Consider the following 11,270-nt stretch of genomic DNA (forward strand, 5'->3'; position numbering starts at 1 on the left):
ATATTTGTTTCAATAAATAGCTGCAGCTATTTTCCAATTTCCTACAAAATTCTGAAGAAATCGGGTACAGTCAAGAGTTTTGCAACATACTGTATTAATTCTAACATTTACATTGAGAAATTTCTTAAATGGTTGAACAATAAGATGGATCAGTCTATCCTTCTGATAATTCTGATAACTGCATTAGTCGTAATATGGGAAATAGTTCCATAATTCAGTAAATTTTCAGCCCAAAACACAGTTAAACCTGGTCTTGATTGATAAAATGTTGGGTCAGCAAAGGAAGTCACTGAATTTGAGTTCCATAAACAATGTTTTAATTCAGCAGCAATATATAAACGAGAGATATGATTTATCTCATGATCATCTCGACTTCTATTTTCTGTTTTTTTCAAATTTGCTGGGACAACTGTCTAAAATGTTACTAACAACCAAATGCAATGATTTGCAAACCGTCCCCTTACCATCAGAGATGCAGACTTTAAACCTGAGCACTGATAAGCTGAGCAGATGGCCCCGCTCCTCTTCAGTCTGGAGGAGACAGCATCCATGTTTTTCAAAAAGAATTTCAAATTTCACTTTAACTTTTAACATTTACTTTAACCTGCATTTGTGGATGACACACCGAACTGAGTTCACAGACAGTGATTTCTGGAAGTGTTCCTGAGCTTGTGCAGGAATTTCCATGACAGACTCATGACTGTTTCTAAGCAGTGCTGCCTGAGGCCCAGGCAGGGGCATCCGGTACTGATTGAATTCTCCAAAGAGAAAAGAGATTTCTCCAAACTCTCAGAATTTTTTTGATGAGATATTCAAAAATTTTTACAACTTCACACTAATGAATATTATTCTGAACTTGTTTCACAATTTGCAGATGTTTTAATTTTTTTGAACCAAATGCTTCATCATGTTACTGACCTGTTGACAGGTAACCTAGCTAGTTGCAAAATGTTGCAAAAATGTAACTAGTTTTTAGGATATCTGAATAAGGAAAAAATGTTACAGACAAAAAGTCATTAAAAAAAGTACATTGAACTCATTGTCATATTTAAGACACCAGTATGAGATGATTTGATCATTCTGACATGGTGAAGATGGGAATACTGTGGTCATAAGGGAATAAACATGGTCAAGGGCAATACTCAGATAGGCTGTGGCATTTAATTGATGCTCGCTTGATACAGAGGAGCCCAAAATATGCCACATAATATTCTCCAAGCCATTACATGAACAGTAGGTTGAGCTGTTGATACAAGGGATGAAGGATCTGTACTTTCATGTTGTTTTTACCAATTTCTGACCCAACTACACAATTATGGCCAAACAATTATTTTTTAACAACATTGTGATCGTGATCATTTGTCATGATTATACATTGAATTTAGTGACAAAGACAGTGACATTTGTCATTTCATTAATTTCATTGCATCTTTGTGAGGTGGATGGATAAACAGACACGCTGCACATGTTCACTTTCACGGACATCTGAGTTGATGGTGGACAATTCAGGTTAGCAAACATTACATTGTTTTTCTTGGCCTTCATGCATTAATTATGCTGCAGTTAGTGGTGTGTTTTCAGATGAATGAAGAAGTCAGTTGTGGTCCTTTGTGGTGCAGACAGAGCTCTACAGCAGTCACTGCGTAGGATTTGTTCTTGATGATGATGGTTTTAATACAGTGATAGTCCAGGAAACTTCAAGCTGTGTAATGCAGGGAACATCTGTGATTGGCACACGCAGGCATTCAGTCAGACAGCGATTTAGGGAGCGCTTGATTTGCTTTTGCTTTGTGCTCTGTTGTCAGAGCATTCATTTATCACTTGAACATGTTCATTTAATTGTGTGAAGTCAAAGTCTGATTTAGATTAATTGTGCAGGTCTAGACTCTGACATTCAAATGTCACAGCAGAAATTGAGACCCATCAAACCAGGCAATGCTTCTCCAATCTTTTATTATCCAAATTTAGTGAGCCTGTGCAAATTATAGCCTCAGATTCCTATTCCTAGCTTACAAAAGAGGCATCTGGTGTGATCGTGTACTGCTGTAGGCCACCTGCTTGAAGACTGTATGTGTTGTGCATTTACAGATGCTCTTCTGCATGGTTATTCGAGTTACTGTTGCCTCCAGCTCAAATCAGTATAGGCATTCTCCTCTGACCTCTGACATCAACAAGGCATTTTCCCCCAGAGGACTGCCACTCACTAGATTTTTTTTTTTCTTTTTTGAACCATTGTCTGTAAACCCTAGAGATGGTTACATGGCAAAATCCCAATAGATCTGCCTTGTTGTCACTTAAATCACCTTTCTTCCCCATTCTGAAGTTCAGTTTGGCCTTGAGCAGATCGTCTTAACTGTGTCAACATGCCTAAATGCACCAAGTTGCTGTCACGCGATTGGCTGATGAGAAATTTGCATCAACAAGTGATTGAACAGGTGCTGCTAATGAAGTGGCCAACAAGCATGTCTTCCATTTCTAGTAGTTGTGGCAGGCCGGTGGGAGGCTGCAAGCTTTTGTATTCTTATTCTTGTGCTTCTTATGGCTGGTTCATTACACTGAATGGTACCTCTCCATAAAATCTGAGAACCCGGCAGCAGGTGAATCATTTCAGTAACACCTCTGCTGAAACAGCAAGTCAAAGATAAAGAAGGAAATAAAAGCAGAGAGAGACGATGCTGGGTAATGGTGAGACTTGATTTAACAGTTTCACCATCTAACCTTTGTAGAAAAGACTTTTCATAATGGGCTGTTAACACCATCTCTCTCTCGCTCACACACACTCTCTTAAAGCCTCCACAGCAGTTTTTATGTGGACACATATTTGCTTTGTGCCTTTTACTGAATGCTCTGACTCAGCAATACAGTAGAATGTAATATTCAAAGTACTTTGAGTATATGAGGTAATACAACAAGGATTCTATTTTAACTGCAGTTTCTTATTTGCTCACCAAGGTTGGACTCTGTAATAAATCCTCATATGGCTGCAGGGCTTGTCATATATTTTTCTTTCATTTCTTTGCTTTATGTTTTATTTTAGACGCCCCCGTCTCTCTCACTCTCTCTCTCTCACTCTATCGCCCTCTGGCAAAATCTGGGTTTTCTTTCCACTGTTCTCTGTAATCTAGTCTGAGAGACGTGATCTCTAAGTTGACACGCACACGCACAAAATGTTTCTTCTTCTCTCAGTCTCCAGTCTTTGTCCTCCCTTGATCATCATCCGCCTCCTCCTCCTCCTTTTTTTTTATTCCCTCCACCTCTTGTTATTAGGCTGAGAGATCAGCATGACTAAAACACATGCTTAATCACACAAGATCACAACAGCTGTTCCAGTAAGGTTTTCTCGAGAGAAGGTTGCTGTGGCGACAGCTCGGCATGCCTGTCTTTCTCTCTGGTGTCTCTCTTTCTCCTTGGTGATTGGCATCCCTTTTCTAATGCCACTCAACGCATCAAAAAGAGAATGACTCAGGACTATTTTGTGTGTCACTTTAAATGGCCCTGACAGCACATCTAAGCGTTTTATGATGCACTGGTGACTCAGGGAAGTTTCGGAGAGGGAAGTTGTGCAAAGGTCGAAATGTAGGCCCGCCGTCTTTCAAATGTGCAATTAGTGTCTGCAAGAATGTACAGAGCTCATAGATACGACCTAAATGAAAACTGATGATGGCAGTGACACTGGCAGCTTAATTAAAGCAAGAGTGCAATTTTAATACACAGAGCACTGGGGCGATGTGAGGCAGTGAAAAAGTGTTTGTTTGCACACTAGTGATGTCTTTCTCCAAATGACGGCATATGAGACTCATCATGTTTTAATTTGGCTATTTTAAAACATCCTGTCATAAAATGATTACACTCTGTATAGCCCTTTGCCAAGCCTAATTACCTTATTTAGCATACCCTCTGAATTATCATGATGTAAGAGCAGCCTACATAGAGCAGTAAGCATTTCAGTGTTGATGTTTCAAATGAGTTTCCATAAAAAGGGGAAAATTATGCAGTATATGCATGTGCTGGGATATTTAGAATCAGCAAAGAGGACTAAACTCCCTTGATATAAGTCAACTCACATTAATCTTGTTTTTAAAAGTAAGTGCTTTCTGGCATGTCAGCTGCAAGGTTGAAGCAAAGCATATGAAATTCTGAGTCCTTTAAAAGCTAATTATCTGCAATACTTCAACATCAGAGGAATTCTGATGGAAAAGCTGATGGGACATAGCAGCTGTTGAGTGAGAACCGATGATTTGCCATATTTTTTAACTATTATCTTGTCATCCTTTTTATTTATTCATGTATTTTTTAAATCCCAAAATCCAGAAGTGATTGGACTCAGAGGTTTAGTAATTTAGTAATTATACATTTTTATACCATCTTCAGATGACACCTGTTCACGTCACCTGTTCACTGCTTTCAGTAGCTGTTCCTCAATGTGAGGTCCATAGAGATGTTGAGGCAAGTGAAGGTGACGTGGCCCTAAAAATCAAACTAAACCTAAAATGCAAAAGAGATCACAAAACCAAAAAAGAAAACCACTAGGAGGGGCCGAATGAACAATCTTTTGTTCTTAAAAAGAAAGAATGCAGTACACCTCATCAAAAGGCATGAAAACCCACAGCGGATGATGACAGAATTATTTCCATGGTTAAGAAAACCAACTAGATGACATCTAACTAAGTTGAGAACACTCGACTTGAAATGACTTTGGACAGATGAAACCCTGATCAACTCTTACCAAAATGGTGACAAGAGAAAAGTATGGAGATGGAAACCAAAAGCACACCTTAATATCTGTCAAATACTGTGGAAGTAATGTTACGTCATGTGCATGAATACCTCCAAGTGGGACAAGGTCACTAGTGTTTATTGATGACTGCAGATAGAAGTGACAGGATGAATTGTGACTTGTACAAGCCTATACCCTCTGTTCAGATTCAGTCAAATGCTGCAGAACTGATCAGACAGCACTTCACAGAGCAAATGGATAGTAATCCAAATCATATTGCAAAATCAACCCAAGAATTTCTCAAGGCAAAGAAATGCCAAATGAGTCACCTGAACTTAATCCAATCACGCATGCTGTTCAGTTATTGAATACAAAACTGAATGTAGACTCCAAAAAAATGGATGGTGAAGGCTGTAAATACCTGGCAGAGCATCTGAAGTGAGGAAACACAGCATTTGGTGTCCATACGTTCTGGACTTCACGCACTCACTGACGGCAAAAGATTCAATTGAAGTATTAAAAGCAATCTTTATATTCAAAATTGCTCGCTTATCCAATTATTTGATTACTGTTACTTACTGTTTAACCCCTTAAATGAAACCTGAAAGGCTGCATGTCCACCATATCTTGATCATCTGACTGTATATGTTGTATACACATATATATTTACATGTAAACTGCATTAAGGAATAAAGGTGTAAAAAACCTAACCTTACACACTAAGCAGTGTAGCCGTGTGACAACAACAAAAAGAGCATTTCAGATAGATGACACAAACTGGCACGGTGCCGCTGGTCTCATATACTTTCTTCTATTTACATCATAGAGCTTTAAAATAGTGCTTCCAGTGTTTAAAATAACTTCAAACATAAATTGGCGCATGTTATCCTTCGCTTCGATTGCGCTTGACTTCTATTTTGACATGTACAGAATAAACGTCGCTGGGGCTCTAGTTAAAAGACATGTTTAGTTTTTGCACATGTCCAAACAGACACCTCCACTCACATATATGCTATTTCTCATCATCTCAAAGTGGATTACTTGCTTACACATGAATTATTTACACATATGAGGTTTTTTTTGGAGTCATTTTCACACCAATCAGCCATCTATTTCTTTGTGTGTGTGTGCTGTTGTAGCTGCTCTAATGATGCATAGAAGTGATTAACTCCCTCACCCTGACATTGCACGTATTAGTGAACAGCATTAAAGACAAAGAGAGAGAGAAAGAGAGCGAGCAAATTATTTGAAATGCATGATGAAAGTAAGAGGACACAGAAACAGCACAAGTGGTACGATGAAGGTGAGAGAATGATATAAAAACGCAGAGGGACACTTGTGTACGGCAAGTATCTTCTGTAAAGCTGCACTGTGAGAAGTGAATCATCAGCAAGTGCACAGAAGGTGCTCTAGCTCTAATGATCTCACTATATGGGTGACAATTTTACTGCAACATGTTAAAGATCAGCAATGTGTATCTCGGTCTTGGGCGTTAAATATCCTTTTTTTGCAATATGTTGACATATTATGTGTTTCAGTGGTCTGCAGAGGCTACAGCAATGATGTTGATCAACAGTCGTGAAACCACCCTCTTCACACCATGATAAATCATCATGTGTTTTCTGTCTCTGGACTCATTACTCGGTTATTCACACTTCAGATGATGAGGATGAACAGCATTTTCTGTGATGGTTTGTGTAACACTGGAGGGTGAAACTGCAAGGACTCGATAGAGCTAAACTACTGCAATGGTTGACCCTCCATTATAACATATTTCTTTTCAGTAATACCTGAGCAAGAGTTTGGGAGAGACACGCACATCATTGAGCTAAATGCCGCTGTCAAATTCTTATATTTTAGTTTGACTTTTTGCTGTTTTTAAATGTTCTTAATGCTAGTGAGTTTAAACAATTAGTCATAAATGAACAAAAAATGCTGAAACTGAAAATGACATGAAATATATTTAATAAGTCATTATATTCAATTTTCCTTTGTTTTTTCCTTTTTTCTGTCTTTATTTTCAGTTGCCTCTTGTTTTATTTTTAAGTTGCTTAAAACTTTGATTTAGCTACAATGGCACCATGCGCATTTTCATGAGCTAACAGTAAAACTGCAAACTAAATCTTCTTCCATTTGCTTTTCCTGTCTTTTTGATTTTCAATCTCAGTATCATATGTTTTACCTGCAAATCTGTCTTAACGTAGTCAATGTGACTATCCAGTGTGTGTCTATCCACAGGTTTCTTGGTTAATATTGTCATGTCTCCCCAGCTGGCCCAGTTTGGCTAATGTGTGTTTTTGTTTTCATTTCTCTCTCCCTCTCGCTCACTACACGTTGCCTGGGCGGAGCTCATTGCGGGCTCCCGCCCCTAGCCCGCGCACCTGTAATTCACCACGCACCTGTGGTTCATTACCTCGCCAGCGTCCACTACTTAAGGCAGTGGCTGGGAACATCTCACCGCTCGACTATTGAGTAGATCCCTCGGTCGCATGTTTCTAGTTTTCTCTTTGTGTTTCATTGGATTAACCTCTCATTCCTGTACATAGGTTTGGAGCCCTGGTCGAGCAGAGTGACTTGTATGTAGCGTTTGTTTTCTATGAGTGGAGCTGTGTGAAGAATCACCTGTGTGTGAAGAGCCCCTGTTTCTGGATCTCCCCTGTGCACCCCTCCGGATTCCCCTCTCTCACCTGCACCCAGTGTTTTAATAAAACTGAATTGTGCTTTTCAGTCTGCGCTTGAGTCCATCCTGCCTCGTTTTCCCTAATATCAACATATTTGGACAATAAGGTAACGCTAACGCTAGTACTGGCGAGATACCATCATAACTCACAAATCAACAAACAATCCACAGTTTTCAGTCACGTCCCCTGCCCGGCAAAACAGTGCTCCACTGTGACCACAAATAGTGGACTGTCAGCAGTACTTCAGGACAAAGCACCTCTCTCAAGCCAAGACAATGTGGATCATCTTTCCATTGAGGAAAAATAAAGAAATGGGCACTTTCAAAGTGCAGACAGCTAACATGTATTTTACATCTGCATGGGTAAATAATGTCGCCATGTTAGAGGTAAAGACCAAGAAATTGTTCATTGTTAAAGCAAAGGTAAGTGTTACATAGCTACTTTTAAATTAACTACCACACTTAAATCTTACGTTTTGTTTACTTGGACTTTTACAGTGCAAGGCCAGAAAATTTCCAGTAGCATTAATTTGTGGTATTATTCTCGTGTCATAACAATAATGTTAAACAAATATTTTTTGCTGTCAGTAAATCATTCCTTAGATTTCTTCTGGTCATAATACAATGAGTGATATAGAGGCCTAAGCCTGTTTTACTCTCTGCAACCTACATTTTGGCATCATGATGATGCCTCTCCGTTTCCTGACTCTCAGCCCCCTCTTTCCCTCTCTGTTTTCTAGGTTGGAGTCAGTGGGTGTTTGGCTGGCAGAGTGGCCAACAGATGCTGATTTGTTAAACCTGAGAAAGCACAGCAAGACTCCTGAACGCTGCCCCATTCCCTGACACATTTCCCTCCACAAACCCACTTCACGCTGTAACAGAGTGGAGGGAAACAAAGTGACCAAATTTTGTTGTCTCTGATGCATCTGTCGCGGGGGATGGTGAGCACAACTGGACTGTGTTTGCACCTGGAAAAGCGCTGACTAATCCAGGCCAATTACAAGACAGGCACATTAAAGCTCGGCAACAGAGATAGAAGTCAAATCCCTCATTTGTGAAACCATGTGTGTTTAATGAACATCGCCATTACCATCAGAGCAGCCGATCGCAGAATGGAAATCCATTCTGTGAAGGTGCACAGTCGGCTTTAAGAGAGCGTACAGCGTTTCTCACAACGGCCCAAACAGATTCATTATTTGAATCGTAATTCCCCCCCCCCCTCTTGGCACAATTAATGAATCAGACTTTTCATCGTCACAGCTCAGTGGGACCGAACAGGTCGGGTTATTAAAAAGTCATTGCCGCTTCACTTGGTGATCTCAGGCAAAGGGCTAAATTAGATTGGTAATGTATGATTGCCCTCAACTGGTAGTTATAGTCACAGTTTATGTTCATGAAGAAGCAGTCTCTGTATTTCCAGATAAAGGCTAATATCACACAGAGAAACGTCAATAGAGAGCTGCTGCTTCTTCTTTATTCTCTTTTTCTTTCATAACAAACATTCTCTTGTGAAATCTCTTATTATAGAAACATTTTCACATTTGAAAGTGTGTTCCGCCTGAACAGTTTCCTCATCTACTGCAACTATAACTGTGGAATGAAGGACGTCTTCTCTGTGTGCCTCATCTTCAGCGCTGGCCTCGTGTCTGCAATGCTGACAGGGGATAAAGCAGCGTAATAGCTGTTTGAATTGATCCCAGCCAAATGACAAGTCTTGACAGATAAGGTATTGTCCTTGTCCCGTGAAGATGGTTTGCCTTTTTGAGCAGGAAGCGACTGCGAATGGAGAATTTCACTTCCTTCCAGCATTAATCAGCTGAAGGGGATTTATTTTTTACATCCTTTGTTCGTCTAGTCCTGTGGGCACCTTCTGTCTTACCTCAGTTAAAAAAAAAAAAAAAAAGCCACATTATTGCTAAAGGGAAAGGACAATTACTGTAATAACCTAAGATTTTACCAGCATGGTCCCCTTTTTGTTACTTTCTCTTCATAATACTTCATTATATAGTATGTCTTTATTTTTTTGGTCAGCTTAAAATGACTTTTCCATCTCCGGAAGAAACGAACCTGAACAAGCCTCTGACCTTACCTGCTGATGCATATTTCTCTATTCTCCCCGTCTCTCCCTCATCAACCTCTCTAACCATTCCTTTCCCCCCCTCACTGAACTCACTGGCCTTTTTTTTTCCGAAATTCATTTCAGCCTTGATAGATGTACTAAGCACCAACGGCTTTTGATTTAGGCTTCTGATGCAGTCTGCCTCTCCTAACATCCACTTTGGGTGCAACGCTCCATCACATTGATTTCTGTGAAGATGAAACTCTGATTGAAAAGACTTCTCCTGGCAGCCGGAGGGGGCCGTGCGTGCGTCTTGCACCGTTACCGCATATGAAGCAGGACCCTTCGATCACATAACTGCCCACTGAAGTGATGCCAGTGCCTATTTTAACTTATTTATGTAAAAATCAGTTCTACCTCACTTCCTCTAACATTTATTCTGAACTGTCAAGATAAAGGACACAAAGAGGCAATCTGTAATTAAATGCTCACATCTCGGGCATTTGCACAGCAGTGCTTACAGAGCGTGATGGGAAAGGTAGAAATAGTTTTTTATTTTATTTCCTTCTCAAGTCTTTTAATGCTTTTCACATCACAGCTACTGTTTTTATCCAGCAGTCTTTGTACTTGGATGATGATTCTGCAGCATGCTGTTTCTTTTTCAATGCCAGTGTTCAGCAGAAAGCAGTGTGCCAAGGTTGAAATCTTCATGCCAGAGTTGAGAATTCACATCCCATCTCAGAACAAGTGGTAATGTTCTTTATTTTATTTTTTTCAAGTTGCTTGGCATATGGCAGGAGGAGCAAAGAGCTTCTGGATCCTGACTTGTCATTACCATTGTAAATTAATATTTATATGGCTCAGGCTGGCTTTGGTGTCTATGTGTGGGTCGCTGCATGACTGTGGCTGGTGCAGGTGGAAGTGTGTCTGACATAAGAATGAAGGTAGCCTTTGCATAATTCAGAAGAACCTGTCTCCTTTAGTGTCCTATATCCCTTTCTACCCTCTCTCCTCTGCCTTTCTCTCAGTTCCACGTCTCCACCTACATTTAACCTTCCCCATTTTAAATATAACCTTCTCTACCGCCCCGACTGTCTGCATGTGTATCTGTTTTTTGTTTTTCTTTTAATATTTTGCAGCGCTTTAACCCCAGAGAGGTGATAACATAGGTGCACTATTCATGAGCAAGTGCTTTTCAGATCCGCCTTTCCTTTTAGAAGGGGATCATTATACCCGGCCGGCACACCCATGACAGTTTGGGGAAATGATTTGATCATCAGATTATTTAAATATGAATGAATGCAAGGCTCTGAATTAAATAAATATGGCGATTCCTTCATTTTATTACCTATCTTGTTCTTCACACGGAAATAAATGGCTTCTGGTTGAATTAGCAGGGGCACTAATGACCTCTTGGTCGTCATCAACAGAAGACTTCTTTGGGTAGCTGGCTTATCTTTGCGAGGAATGAAGAAAAACTCAGAGAACGTGTACATAACTTTAGTTTTTACAACTAATAGTGCAAGTTCCAATCTTTGATGTGCTTTCACCAGACTAGCAGGTTGTTACAACCTTTGTGCCAGAGAGATACTACATTTCCAGGTTATCAAAAGCCAGGGCACCACATTGTTGTAAAAAGCACTGGCATCAGTCAGCTTCTTTTGTTCCCTTTCACAGCAATGCAAGTAAACAGAAAAGCCTCTGTCAACCCTTTGTAATGTTGTCCAGGAGGTTCATAACTAGAACAAAGACACTCTGCTGTGAATAATGTAATTTGAACTCCATCCACAGTAAGAGAATTTATACATAAGTGG

The sequence above is a fragment of the Aulonocara stuartgranti genome (genome assembly GCF_965226115.1).
Source record: "Aulonocara stuartgranti genome assembly, chromosome: 17".
Taxonomy (NCBI): Eukaryota; Metazoa; Chordata; class Actinopteri; order Cichliformes; family Cichlidae; genus Aulonocara; species Aulonocara stuartgranti.